This window comes from Salmo salar, chromosome ssa09, assembly GCF_905237065.1.
Source record: "Salmo salar chromosome ssa09, Ssal_v3.1, whole genome shotgun sequence".
Lineage (NCBI taxonomy): Eukaryota > Metazoa > Chordata > Actinopteri > Salmoniformes > Salmonidae > Salmo > Salmo salar.
The window spans coordinates 32157608-32172181 of NC_059450.1; the positions used below are offsets into that span (position 1 = coordinate 32157608).

The 14574-nt window shown below is 45.7% G+C and overlaps 1 protein-coding gene across 4 annotated transcripts in view; it reads left to right on the forward strand.

Moving 5' to 3' along the window:
• Positions 1 to 1793: 1793 nt before the first annotated feature.
• The window catches only part of LOC106611224 (A-kinase anchor protein 6), a 288016-nt gene continuing 275235 nt past the window's right edge, over positions 1794 to 14574 (forward strand). For 3 of the 4 annotated variants that reach the window (XM_045723597.1, XM_045723599.1, XM_045723600.1), the window contains exon 1: positions 1794 to 1935. The gene's annotated coding sequence lies outside the window, so the exon portion shown is untranslated. Of the gene's footprint in view, positions 1940 to 14574 lie in introns of all 4 variants that reach the window. The other variant, XM_045723598.1, reaches the window with a different exon arrangement.

Below are 14574 nucleotides of genomic sequence, written 5' to 3' on the forward strand. Positions count from 1 at the left end.
CTTCTTGGGGTACTGGTTACAATCCATAGCTGTTACGTGAATTAAGTTATCAATGTTCTTAAACCGAACTTCAATGAAACTAGTCAGTCTGCCCCCAGACTGTGTAAGATTCTGGTTAAATGAAGCAGACGGATAGCCAGCCTACAAGGGTCAAAACCTTTATTTTTGAGAGCTCTGAAAATCCTTACAATGTACAAAGCCTTTTATATTAACACACACACACACTTACATCAGTAGAGAACTCCACCCCGCTTTAGGCGGCTGTATTTTTCCACAGTACACATACATTCCTTATCAACCTTGCCACCTGTCTTCTAATCTCCTGCCAACTAAGCCGTTCCCAGGCCGTTGTTTCTCTCCCTAACTTAGGGAGGCTTCTTCTCCTGTTCCTTTCCCAAGGTCGTCTTATCAACTCTGCCCTGCTCATTTTGAAGTGGTAACAGTGTCTTAGTCTTAACCCATCTACTCACACACAGTATTCGATTATAGTTTTTAACATATTATTATAGCCTTATAATTACCTAATACATTTCAACAGGTTATATGGTTTCTGAGTGAAATAATTTAGTCAAACCTTTAATCATATAATTTCCATTACAATAGCACAGAGCCATACTTGCTTCTGATTGACGCAGAGACCTAAGTTAGCTACAAAAGGCCAGGCTAATAAATTTTTTTGGGGTAATTAAAACATGCTAAGATAGCTAGCTAGGTCATTTGAAAACGCTAAACAAGAATACACACAATATCAATTATTTACATGAAAAACAAAAAAGACTATAATATATACTTACTACTTGTCGATCAGTTTGTATGGAGAAATGTGGAGGTTTTCCCCAAACTGTGACTTGAGCGATGATGTCAAAACTTGCGACAGGATGTGCAGTTTTGATAGCCACATTAACAGTTAACTAGTATTTCTTTTTCTTTCTTTTTTTGGGGGGGGGTAATTACAGGCAAATATATTGATAAAAGTTAGCTTGTCCAAGCGAGATTTGCGCATGATCAACATCACACCAGGGTAAGCCTACGCGAAACACAGGCCTTATATGAGTAAGTTCTAAAATCCCCTATGGAAAAATGAATGCCGTAAAAACTATTGGAACCATTTTTGTGTTTTACCGCTAGGTTTTATCGGTATTATGACTAATACTGTGGTACTCAATTGTGTATGCTAAGCCCCTCCCACCAATTTGAGTTGATTGAATGCAGGTGTATATGTGTTTGGGAAGAGAGGCAGTTTGGAGTGGAAAGCAAGAGTAAATTTGCTAGATTTTATGCTTTTAACTTTTTTGCCTTGTTTTATACTTTTTGTTCATGTCCTGATTTTAACCACTGCATTTATTCAAATAAATGATCCATTGGAGTATTTAATAGGTTGTTGTTTTTAGCAGAGATCACTTTCTCTACATCCAAGCTCTTTTCATTGCTTAGCCTGCCCTGGCTCTCTCATCTACAGCAACAGCACCTCCCACCGGTCATGTCTAGATGGGATCCAGCTTCTTTCTGTATTTTTTGCATTTTAGCTAACCCTAACTCCTTTCCTAACCTGCCACGTTTATTCTCCTAACCTGCTGCGTAAATTCTCTTAAACCTGCTACGAAAGGTCAATTCCGACAAAAGATGGATCCCTTCGAGCCATGACCCTCCCAGTCCCAGCAAGGGAGCCCCTCATTGGGGCGGGACCAATCGCCACGCAGCACCACCTCTCCATCACTTTGTAGTTTCCAAGGCAACGGGCAGGGCCGTTCTCCTAACAGGCGCCGCATCATCATCATTATCATCCACGCAGGGCTGGTCGAGAGGAAGCAGGAGCTAACAGCTCAGCAGTGGGTAACATCAAGCACCTCCTTCTATCACTTCATGTCGCGCTGCTGCACAGTCTCCGTCAACACTCCGTAAAAGGAAAATGATGTGGACGCGAAAAGGGATATGGTAGGTAGGTGCTGGGTTTTCTGTGCTCTCAGTGTTTGACTGTTGTGTTGCGTTAGTTATGTGTTTTACAAGCAGGCAGTGGGGAGGGTGTGTGTAATCCTCTCAAGCAGGCTGATTTAATGGGCTGTTTGATGCTAACACCATTAGAATGAGAGAGAGAGGCAGCTTTGCTAAAGGGGCCTGGCGGCCTGCAGAGCTAAGGGTCTGCCTGCCGCATACACAAACGCCCCAGTCCTAGCCCCCAGCTGGGATGGACAATAGCTGGATCATTACCTCTTTTTACCAGCCATAGCCTGTAGCTATATGCTGCTACCACCGTTAGCTGTTGCTCCTTTTATGGGATGTGATTGCCATGTTCTCCACCCATCTCTCTAGGTCTAGGATGTGTCGGGTAGTTCCCTTCCTTTTGCATGAGCATGACGAAACAAAAGGCCCAGTGAGTGTTAGTTAGTTAATACCCCCGGCCGCACAATACTTTCATCCCACCCTTTCCTCTCCTCCTACATAGCTGCTTTTTAATCCCACCCTGAAAGGGAAGAAAAAGGTTTGTCTGAATGTTTCTTCCCAGTAAATGCTGAGCAGGTGGGGAGGGCACACCTTAATATCTTCTTCATCATTGCTTTGGCCTGGCTAGCCTCCCTCAGTGTCAGAAGTACTGCACTAAATAGGGAACAGGGTGCCATTTGGGATGTAGTCTGGACCTCCTTAACATCATCCATCATCCAACAACATCCAGCACAGCCACGAAATCTGTCCTTTTCATTATGACATTATGGGATTAGGATGGGTCTTGGCTCAGTATCCTTGCTAGGCCTTTATGTTATTATTAGCCAAGCTAGCCTGTTGTGCCTTGGCCATGTGCTGCAGTCTTTGTAATATGTTATCCAATGTCCATGTTATGGCCTGGCACTGTATGTTATTATTAGCCTAGCTAACCTGTTGTGCCTACAGTATTAGCTGCAGTCTCTCGAGTTTCCTTATGTTACAGCCCGGTCCAGGACTGTATGATGTGTTTTGGAGGTGTGGTGTCAGATTCAGGAACCATTACTGGAGCGCGTCCCCTGTGTCCTAAACCCCACCTCTTTCCCCACCCCTGTTCACGACGGGATGGGAATTAAGTGGGGAGGTGTGTGTGTGTGTGTTGGTGGTGTCTCAGGTGAGGAGGAGGATGAGATGCGGATTCTCTCTCTCTCGCGCGCTCAGCCCCAGAATCCTCTTTGAAGCTTTCTGTTATTATTGTTGCTTTAGATCTCACAGGAAAGAAACACTTGTTTGGAATGGAGTTCATTGAGCAGATTGGTTGAGGTTGGCTCTATTTATCTCATAAACGCAGCACTTGCCTTGAATCCTTGTATGATATGTCTGTTGTTTACCCAAGTACCCTTATTGGTGATGGTAGTAGCCGTTTCATGATTTGTTTCATAATGACCTCATACAACTGAATAAAATATATTTGACAAATTTTGCCCTGTCATGCAATAGCTGCATGCTATTTATCAGTTATAAGGGTAGTTTGTTTTCAATACTAAATGTGCCTGTACTGAGAACATGTTTTTATTGTATCCCTCTGCAGTACATGAGTAACACATTTGTTGTTTTTCCTTTCGCACTGTATAGAGCAGTGCTCTACAACCCTGTTCCCGGAGAGCTACCCTCCTCTAGGTTCACTCCAACCCTGTTTCTGGAAAGCTTCTCCCTCCTCTAGGTTCACTCCAACCCTGTTCCTGGAAAGCTACTCCCTCCTCTTGGTTCACTCCAACCCTGTTTCTGGAAAGCTACTCCCTCCTCTTGGTTCACTCCAACCCTGTTCCTGGAAAGCTTCTCCCTCCTCTAGGTTCACTCCAACCCTGTTCCTGGAAAGCTACTCCCTCCTCTTGGTTCACTCCAACCCTGTTTCTGGAAAGCTTCTCCCTCCTCTAGGTTCACTCCAACCCTGTTCCTGGAAAGCTACTCCCTCCTCTTGGTTCACTCCAACCCTGTTTCTGGAAAGCTACTCCCTCCTCTAGGTTCACTCCAACCCTGTTTCTGGAAAGCTACTCCCTCCTCTAGGTTCACTCCAACCCTGTTTCTGGAAAGCTACTCCCTCCTCTAGGTTCACTCCAACCCTATTCCTTGAAAGCTACTCCCTTCTCTAGGTTCACTCCAACCCTGTTTCTGGAAAGCTACTCCCTCCTCTAGGTTCACTCCAACCCTATTCCTTGAAAGCTACTCCCTTCTCTAGGTTCACTCCAACCCTGTTTCTGGAAAGCTACTCCCTCCTGTAGGTTTTCAGTCCAAACCTGTTCCTTGAGAGCTGCCCTCCTCTAGGATTTCAGTCCAACCCTGTTCCTGGAGAGATGCCCTCCTCTAGGTTTTCAGTCCAACCCTGTTCCTGGAGAGCTGCCCTCCTCTAGGTTTTCAGTCCAACCCTGTTCCTGGAGAGCTGCCCTCCTCTAGGTTTTCAGTCCAACCCTGTTGGAGTGAATTATTATGTGCATTATAATTAATGGAGATTTTTAGAAGACTTGCCTCAAATACACTACAAGTTTGCATTTCATGCTTTGAAGGAAAATTCTCAGCAATAAAAGAGTGATAAAATTAAGATCCTACATCTGTGTGGTGGATGTGAAACCAGGCCAGCTCAGTACAGCTTGGTTTGGCTTGACTAGGTTAGGTTAATCACGTGATGTGTGCCAGGATACATTAGCATAATAACAGCTGGATACTAGCCTATAGGACAGGGGTGATTAATTGATGAGTTCAGGGGTTAACAAACTATTGATTGAGATGAATACAGTAAAGATAAGACTTCGGGGCAATGAAATGAGAGCCTGGTGACATTCTGTCAGGATACATAAACAACAGAAGGAGTATAGAGGAGTAATAAAAACATATGTATACACAATACAAATTATGAGTATGTAAATTGGGTCTCAAGTGAGTAGATAGCCTATCTACTATTTGAGTCAGATTTGTCTGGTTCTGGTCAATAGTTTGGTAAAGTAGTATTTACCAGGGTTGGGGTCAATTCCATTTCAATTTCAGAAAGTAAACGCAATTCCAAATGTCCTCATTGAAGAGCATTGAAGAGAGTTAGAATTTCAGTGTACACCCTGAATTGACTGGAATTAAAAAGGAATGTACCCCAACCCTGGTATTTACTAAAACATGTCCAAACATGCAACATTAATATTTACCCTGTATGTACAGGACATACCAATAGCAGCTATACTGTTTATTTTTAGAGCTTTACAGTACAGCGAGCATGGGTATCCAATCAGAATGATTCCAAAATGGCCCATGTCAGAGCAGGAAGAAGGACTGACTGGCCACCATTATCTCTGACCAATGAATTATTGAACAGTGACTGACTGATCTTGCGCAAAGCAGACAGGCAGGCATGCCTCTGATTGAGTCCGACCTAGACATAGCAGGTGTGTGTGTGTGTCTGTCTGACTTACACGCCATGTCACAGTGAGCCCCTCCCTTCTCCTCCTCCTCCACTCCTTCCCTCTCCTCTCCCCAGCCTGCCAGGCTCCCTCTGCTGAGCTGAGGCCTGCTGGGAGGCTGAAGGGGTTTATACTGTTCAGTTGAATGCTGCTGTAGCATGACTTCAATTATCCACATTGATTCTAAACTAATCTCGGCAATCCAGAACCAAATGTTGTTCCTGAGAACCCTCTTATAATTTAGCCTCCCGACAGAACATTCCAACATTTTCGTTTGTTAGGAGAGGATATTACTAAAGGAGGTTGCTATTCAACCAAATACAGTACTATGATAAAATAAATGTAAACATGCATTTTAAAAGCGGGCTGGCTCATTCAGTAATGCCAAGCCAGAGAAAACAACGTTGTGCCACATAAAAAGACGTGCAAGCATCCATTCACAAGCGTTAATGATGTCAGAGGGAGAGGGAGAGAGAGAGCGCAGTCAAGGTTAAAGCCTTCCTTTGCTAGCCCATTGTTAGCCAATTGTATCATCTCTACCTATCGTTGTCTTAACAGTAACTAGATACCACTGTGCACACAGAGAAATTTGCTATACTATGACCATGATAACCTCAGCCCTGATCAGAGGAGATCTATCTGTCCCACTGTAGGGAGGGAGAGAGCGAGAGAGAGGATACGAGGAGAGGGGGAGAAAGAGAGAGAGACAGCTGGAACTACTCAACCTGAACCATTGTGGGGTAGAACACCGCTTCCGGCAGAACTGCTGCTGCTGCCAGAACTAGAGTGTGATGAAGGTCACAGAGAGGACCTTTCCCATCACTAGCTTTCATGACCCTTCTTTCCCATTTCAATATATTACTTTTCATCAGCACAACCAATTATATTGACTTATAAGGAAAAGGAAAGTTTGGTTTTATGGAATGGAAGAATAATAGCTAAAATCACAAACTTTATAGTAACCAATGAAACTAATTCAAGTTACTAATGTTTTACACTAAATAATTGACATTGAACAAATTCTTCTGTGTTTAGCTGTTGGCCTACACCAGTGGTACTCATTGCGTGGCCCGCAGGCCGCATGCGGGCCACGCAATGAGTACCACTGGCAACAATGATACAGTTTCAATTCAAGGTGTTTAATGCAGGCCTGAATCACTTCATTGAATATATCTATTGTTCTCTGGACGGCAGATAGATGGCAGTATAGTTCAGCTGTTGAACAGAAAGGCTGAAATAGAACGTTTGCTGAAATAGAACGCGACTGCTCAGCTACAGCGACTGACACATATCAGTTTGCTACTAGCTAATTTTGCAGTCTGGTTGACATGGATCGATTTATTGTGAAAAAGAAACCTAAATCTATTGACAATGAAAATGAGGGGGAAGAGCTGCAGAACAACGTGACAGCTACAGTATGAACTAACAACCACTGGAGAACCAGGAAAATCCGGAAGATGGCGCCGGGGAAATGCAGCTAGCTAACGTGGCTCCGGTGGCTAAGAGAAGGATACGGTCGATTCAAGAAGAACACAGATAGTTCCAAGAGAAATGGACAGACAAGTATTTTTTTGTACTGCATGATGGGACTAGCTCACTTTGTCTAATTTGCCAGAAGACAGTCAATTGTTTTAAACGAGCAAATTTAGAGCAACATTTCCAGTCACACCATGCCCACTTTGACAAAACATATCCACCTCAAAGCAACCTCAGAAACAACAAAATATCGCAACTCAAGACAGCTCGAAGGACAACAACAAATGATGGACAGATCTAGCAGTGTTGCATAGAAAATGACAGAGGCAACATATGAGATTGCATGGATACTCGAGAGAAACAAGAAGGCCATCACAGACGTAGAGATTGTCAAAGAATGTTTTTTGGCCTCAGCCAAAATATTGTAAGCTGATTTTACAAACACGGAAGCACTTTTAAAGCAAATTAAGGGACTGCAACTCTCAGACTTGATCATAACAAGACACATAGAAGACATCAGCGAGGACATCGGTTAGCAACTGATTACTGACATATCCGTGGTGCCTTGTTTTTAGTATTGTGCTTGACGAAAGCACTGATGTAAGTGACATTGCCCAATTATGTGTTTGGGTCCACTTCCCTCAAAACGAGTCGTTCAGAGAGGAACTTATGCTTACTGCACCTTCAGGGACAAACACGAAGAGAGGATATTCTGAAAGCCCTTGTTACTTTTTTTGCTGATAATAATATTGACTGGTCTGTCACGTTGGTTGAAAGGAGAGGACCAAGGTGCAGCGTGGTGAGCGTACATATTATTTTTATTAGAAAAGACCCCGAACAAAACAATAAACACTACCCAACAAACCGTGAAGCTAAAGGCTATGTGCCATAAACAAAGTCAACTTCCCACCACACAAGGAGGGAAAAGGGCTACCTAAGTATGGTTCCCAATCAGAGACAACGATAGACAGCTGTCCCTGATTGAGAACCATACCCGGCCAAAACATAGAAAATAAAGAACATAGAAAAAGGAACATAGAATTCACACCCTGGCCTACCCAAAATAGAGAATAAAAAACCTCTCTATGGCCAGGGCATGACAGTACCCCCCCAAAGGTGCGGACTCCGGCCGCAAAACCTGAACCTATAGGGGAGGGTCTGGGTGGGCTTTTCTCCATGGTGGCGGCTCCAGTGAGGGACGCAGACCCCGCTCCACATCTGGTACGGCCCACTTAGGTGGCACCTCTGGAGCGGGGACCCTCGCCGCCGACCCAGGACCGGGCACCGACTCTGGCAGCTCCGGACTGGGCGGCGACTCTGGCGGCTCCGGACTGGGCGGCGACTCTGGCGGCTCCGGACTGGAGGGCGACTCTGGCGGCTCCGGACTGGAGGGCGACTCTGGCGGCTCCGGACTGGAGGGCGACTCTGGCGGCTCCGGACTGGAGGGCGACTCTGGCGGCTCCGGACTGGAGGGCGACTCTGGCGGCTCCGGACTGGAGGGCGTCTCTGGCGGCTCCGGACTGGAGGGCGTCTCTGTCGGCTCCGGACTGTAAACTGTCGCCGGAAGCGCCAGACGGGGAACTGTCGCCGGAAGCTCTGGACGGGGAACTGTCGCCGGAAACTCTGGACGGGGGACTGTCGCCGGAAGCTCTGGATGGGGAATGCGCACTGGAGGCCTGATGCGTGGGGCTGGCTTTGGAGGCGCCAGACTAGTAACACGCACCACAGGGCTAGTGCGAGTAGCAGGAACAGGACGTACTGGACTGGGCAGGCGCACTGGAGGCCTGATGCGTGGGACTGGCTTTGGAGGCGCCAGACTAGTAACACGCACCACAGGGCTGGTGCGAGGAGCAGGAACAGGACTCACCAGGCTGGGGAGACCTACTGGAGGCCTGGTCCATGGAGGAGGCACAGGATAGACCGGGCTGTGGGGGAGCACTGGAGATCTGGTGCGTAGGCTTGACACCACACTTCCAGGCTCAATGCCCACTTTCGCCCAGCATGGGCAGAGCGCAGGCATAGGACGAACTGAGCCCTCCCGGCGCCCCGGAGACACAGTACGCAGAGCCAGCGCAGGATACCCTGGGCCAAAACGTCGCACTGGAGACCAGACGCGCTGAGCTGGCACAATCCGCCCTGGCTGGATGCCCACTCTCGCATGGCACTTGCAGGGGGCTGGCATATAGCGCTCCAGGCTATGAGCGCGTACTGGAGACACCGTGCGCTTCACCGCATAACACGGTGCCTGAACAGTACCACGCTGCTTCCGGTAAGCACGGGGAGTTGGCTCAGGTCTATCGCCTTACTCCGCCAAAACATTTTGGGGGCTGCCTCTTCATCTCCTGAAATGGAGGATATAATGCCTCATACCTCCGTCGTTCCCTCTTAGCTTCCTCCAGCTCCTCCTTCGGGCGCTGGTACTCCCCAGCCTGGCTCCATGGACCCTTACCATCTAGGATCTCCTCCCATGTCCATGACTCCTTTTTACCACGCTGCTTGGTCCGTTGGTGGTGGGAAGTTCTGTCACGTCAGTTGAAAGGAGAGGACCAAGGTGCAGCATGGTGAGTGTACATATTATTTTTATTAGAAAAGACACCGAACAAAACAATAAACACTACCCAACAAACCGTGAAGCTAAAGGCTATGTGCCATAAACAAAGTCAACTTCCCATAACACAAGGAGGGAAAAGGGCTACCTAAGTATGGTTCCCAATCAGAGACAATGATAGACAGCTGTCCCTGATTGAGAACCATACCCAGCCAAAACATAGAAAATAAAGAACATAGAAAAGGGAACATAGAATGCCCACCCTAGTCACACCCTGGCCTACCCAAAATAGAGAATAAAAAACCTCTCTATGGCCAGGGCGTGACATGGTCAAATCTGGCATCTGTGTGCACTGACGGCACCCCAAACATGCGAGGGAAGGAGAAGGGACTCATAGGCCTGATGAGAAAGAGAGGATATTACCAAATGTGTCACGTTTCATTGTATCATTCATCAGGAAGCTAAACTCAGACTGTGACTTAGAATGTGATGCAGCAAGTCGTCAAATCCGTGAATTTTTGCAAGCAAGGGGAGAGAGGAGCCAGAGCTGGATGATCCACAATGGAAATTATAGCTGGCTTTTTTTAATTGACATCACCTGCCACCTGAACACGGTGAATCTCCAGCTCTAAGGGAAAGCTAAAATTCAGTGTAAAATGCTGCGTCTGGTCACAGCATTTCAAAAAAAGTCACCACACTGTTCATACCTGACAGACAGTTTGTTCATTTCCCAAAACTCAGAGCAGTCACCACATCCAACCCAGACATACTGCAACATTTAGCTCTGATGTATTTGTGCGTGTGTTGGAAGAGTTGAAGTTTGAGTCAAGATTCAATGGTATCATGGAGTACAAGCAGTTTTTCAACTTCATTGAGAACCTCTTTCATGTGCCAGTGTCATCTCTGACCCCAGTCATCACAGCCCTCTGTCCTGACCGTGCTGGACTAGAGAGTGAGATAGTGGAGCTGCAGGCAAATGACACATTGCAAGGTGAACTAAGATCAGGTGTTACCCATTTCTGAAGCAGTGTGTGCAAAAGGTGACATCATTTTTTGTCAGCACTTATTCATGTGAAGCAACATTTTCAACAATGAACATTGTGAAACAAAAACAGAGAAAAAGACTGACCAATGCACACCCGGATTGCCTCACAAGGATAGCAACAACAGACTATACATTTAGAATGAATTCAGTCAAGGAGCAGAAGGGACGTTTTTGCTCATCCAACTACTGAGGTAACCCAGGATCAAACCCTTTTTTCTCTCCAATTTCTGCCTAAAATGACAAACGCAAATCTAACTGCCTGTAGCTCAGGACCTGAAGCAAGAATATTAATATTCTTGATGCCTTTTGAAAGGAAACACTTTGAAGTTTATGGAAATGTGAAATTAATGTAGGAGAATATAACACATTCGATCTGGTAAAAGATAACATTTTTTTCCATCTTTGAAATGCAAGAGAAAGGCCATACATTCAGATAGGAGTCTAGCTGTAATTTAGATTTTGGGCACCATATGGCAGCAGTGTGTGTGCAAAGTTTCAGACTGTGGCCAAAAAGCCATACCTTCGACATGGAAACAAGGCCAAGTGACTCAACTATGCACGAAACACAGGAACTGGGGTGCAGAATTTTTGGGGGAAATATTTTGCTGTAGCAAAAGGCAGTTTGTTCGCCGAAGGGCTGGAGAGTGGTACACAAATGAGTGTCTGCAGGCAACAGTGAATCATGATGGAGGTTCCTTGCAAGTTTGCGGCTGCATTTCTGCAAATGGAGTTGGGGATTTGGCCAGAATTAATGAACTCCTCAATGCTGAGAATTACAGGCAGATACTTATCCATCATGCAATACCATTGGGGAGGCATCTGATTGGCCCCAAATGTATTCTGCAGCATGACAATGACCCCAAACATACAGCGAAAGTCACTAAGAACTATCTTCAGCGTGAAGAAGAACAAGGAGTCCTGGAAGTGATGGTATGCCCCCCACAGAGCCCTGATCTCAACATCATCGAGTCTGTCTGGGATTACATGAAGAGAGGGAAGCACCCGAGGCTGCTTAAATCTACAGAAGATCTGTGGTTAGTTTTCCAAGATGTTTGGCCCAACCTACCTGCTGAGTTCCTTCAAAAACTGTGTACAAGTGTACCTAGAAGAATTGATGCTGTTTTGAAGGAAAAGGGTGGTCACACCAAATATTGATTTGATGTAGATTTTTCTTCTGTTCACTCACTTTGTATTTTGTTAGACATGTTAATAGATTATATTTATCAACTATTTTTGAAAGTATTCTTTCTTTACATCTTTTTTTCACACATGCCTAAAACTTTTGCACAGTACTGTATATAAAAAGAAAAAGTATTCAGACCCTTTATTCAGTACTTTGTTGAAGCCCTTTTGGCAGCGATATGACGCTACAAACTTGGCACACCTGTATTTGGGGAGTTTCTCCCATTCTTCTCTGCAGATCCTCTCAAACCTCTCAAGTTGGATGGGGAGCGTTGCTGCACAGCTATTTTCCAGTCTCTTCAGAGATGTTTGATCGGGTTCAAGTCCGGGCTCTGGCTGGGCCACTCAAGGACATTCAGAGATTTGTCCCGAAGCCACTCCTGCGTTGTCTTGCCTGTGTGCTTAGGGTTGGTGTCCTGTTGGAAGGTGAACCTTTTGCCCCAGTCTGAGGTCCTGAGCACTCTGGAGCCTGGTTTTCATCTAGGATCTCTCTGTACTTTACTCCATTCATCTTTCCCTCGATCCGGACCAGTCTCCCAGTCCCTGGCACTGAAAAACACCCCACAGCATGATGCTGCGACCACCATGCTTCACTGTAGGGATGGTGCCAGGTTTCCTCCAGATGTGACGCTTGGCATTCAAGCCAAAGAGTTCAATCTTGGTTTCATCTTGTTTCTCATGATCCGAGAGTCCTTTAGGTGGTTTTTGGCAAACTCCAAGCGGGCTGTCATGTGACTTTTACTGAGGAGTGGCTTCCGTCTGGCCACTCTACCAAAAAGGCCTGATTGGTGGAGTGCTACAGAGATGGTTGTCCTTCTGGAAGGTTCTCCCATCTCCACAGAGGAGCTCTGTCAGCATGACCATCGGGTTCTTGGTCACTTCCCCTGACCAAGGCCGTTCTCCCTGATTGCTCAGTTTGGCCTGGTGGCCAGCTCTAGGAAGAGTCTTGGCGGATCCAAACTGCTTCAATTTAAGAATGATGGAGGCCACTGTGTTTTTGGGGACCTTCAATGCTGCAGACATGTTTTGGTACCCTTCCCCAGATCTGTGCCTCGACACAATCCTGTCTCAGAGCTCAGTGGACAATTCCTTTGACCTCATGGCTTGGTTTTTGCTCTGATATGTGCTCTCAACTGAGGGACCTTATATAGACAGGTGTGTGCCTTTCCAAATCATGTCCAATCAATTGAATTTACCACAGGTCAAGTTGTATTAACATCTCAAGGATGATCAATGGAAACAGGATGCACCTGAGCTCAATTTCAAGGCTCACAACAAACATTTCTAAAAACCTGTATTCGCTTTGTCATTATGGGGTGTTGTGTGTACAGTCGTGGCCAAAAGTTTTGAATGACACAAATATTAATTTTCACAAAGTCTGCTGCCTCAGTTTGTATGATGGCAATTTGCATATACTCCAGAATGTTATGAAGAGTGATCAGATGTATTGCAATTAATTGCAAAGTCCCTCTTTGCCATGCAAATGAACTGAATCCCCCAAAATCATTTCCACTGCATTCAGCCCTGCCACAAAAGGACCAGCTGACATCATGTCAGTGATTTTTCTCGTTAACACAGGTGTGAGTGTTGACAAGGCTGGAGATCCCTCTGTCATGCTGATTGAGTTCGAATAACAGACTGGAAGCTTCAAAAGGAGGGTGGTGCTTGGAATCATTGTTCTTCCTCTGTCAAACATGGTTACCTGCAAGGAAACACATGTCGTCATTATTGCTTTGCACAAAAAGAGCTTCACAGGCAAGGATATTGCTACCAGTAAGATTGCACCTAAATCAACCATTTATCGGATCATCAAGAACTTCAAGGAGAGCGGTTCAATTGTTGTGAAGAAGGCTTCAGGGCGCCCAAGAAAGTCTAGCAAGCACCAGGACCATCTCCTAAAGTTGATTCAGCTGCGGGATCGGGGCACCACCAGTACAGAGCTTGCTCAGGAATGGCAGCAGGCTGGTGTGAGTGCATCTGCAAGCACAGTGAGGCGAAGACTTTTGAAGGATGGCCTGGTGTCAAGAAGGGCAGCTGAGAAGCTACTTCTCTCCAGGAAAAAAAAACAGGGACAGACTGATATTCTGCAAAAGGCACAGGGATTGGACTGGGGTAAAGTCATTTTCTCTGATGAATCCCCTTTCCGATTGTTTGGGGCATCCGGAAAAAAGCTTGTCCGGAGAAGACAAGGTGAGCGCTACCATCAGTCCTGTGTCATGCCAACAGTAAAGCATCCTGAGACCATTCATGTGTGGGGTTGCTTCTCAGCCAAGGGAGGGGGCTCACTCACAATTTTGCCTAAGAACACAGCCATGGATAAACAATGGTACCAACATATCCTTCGAGAGCAACTTCTCCCAACCATCCAGGAACAGTTTGGTGACGAACAATGCCTTTTCCAGCATGATGGAGCACCTTGCCATAAGGCAAAAGTGATAACTAAGTGGCTCGGGGAACAAAACATTGATATTTTGGGTCCATGGCCAGGAAACTCCCCAGACCTTAATCCCATTGAGAACTTGTAGTCAATCCTCAAGAGGCGAGCGGACAAACAAACCCCCACAAATTCTGACAAACTCCAAGCGTTGATTATGCAAGAATGGGCTGCCATCAGTCAGGATGTGGGCCAGAAGTTAATTGACAGCATGCCAGGGCGGATTGCAGAGGTCTTGAAAAAGAAGGGTCAGGGACTGCAAATATTGACTCTTTCCATCAACTTCATGTAATTGTCAATAAAAGCCTTTGACACTTATGAAATGCTTGTAATTATACTTCAGTATGCCATAGTAACATCTGACAAAAATATCTAAAGACACTGAAGCAGCAAACAATGTGAAAATTAATATTTGTGTCATTCTCCAAAGTTTTGGCCACGACTGTAGATTGATGAGTATTTTTTTTATTTAATCAATTTTAGAATAAGGCTTGCCTTACCCACCATGATCCATACATCTCAGGGT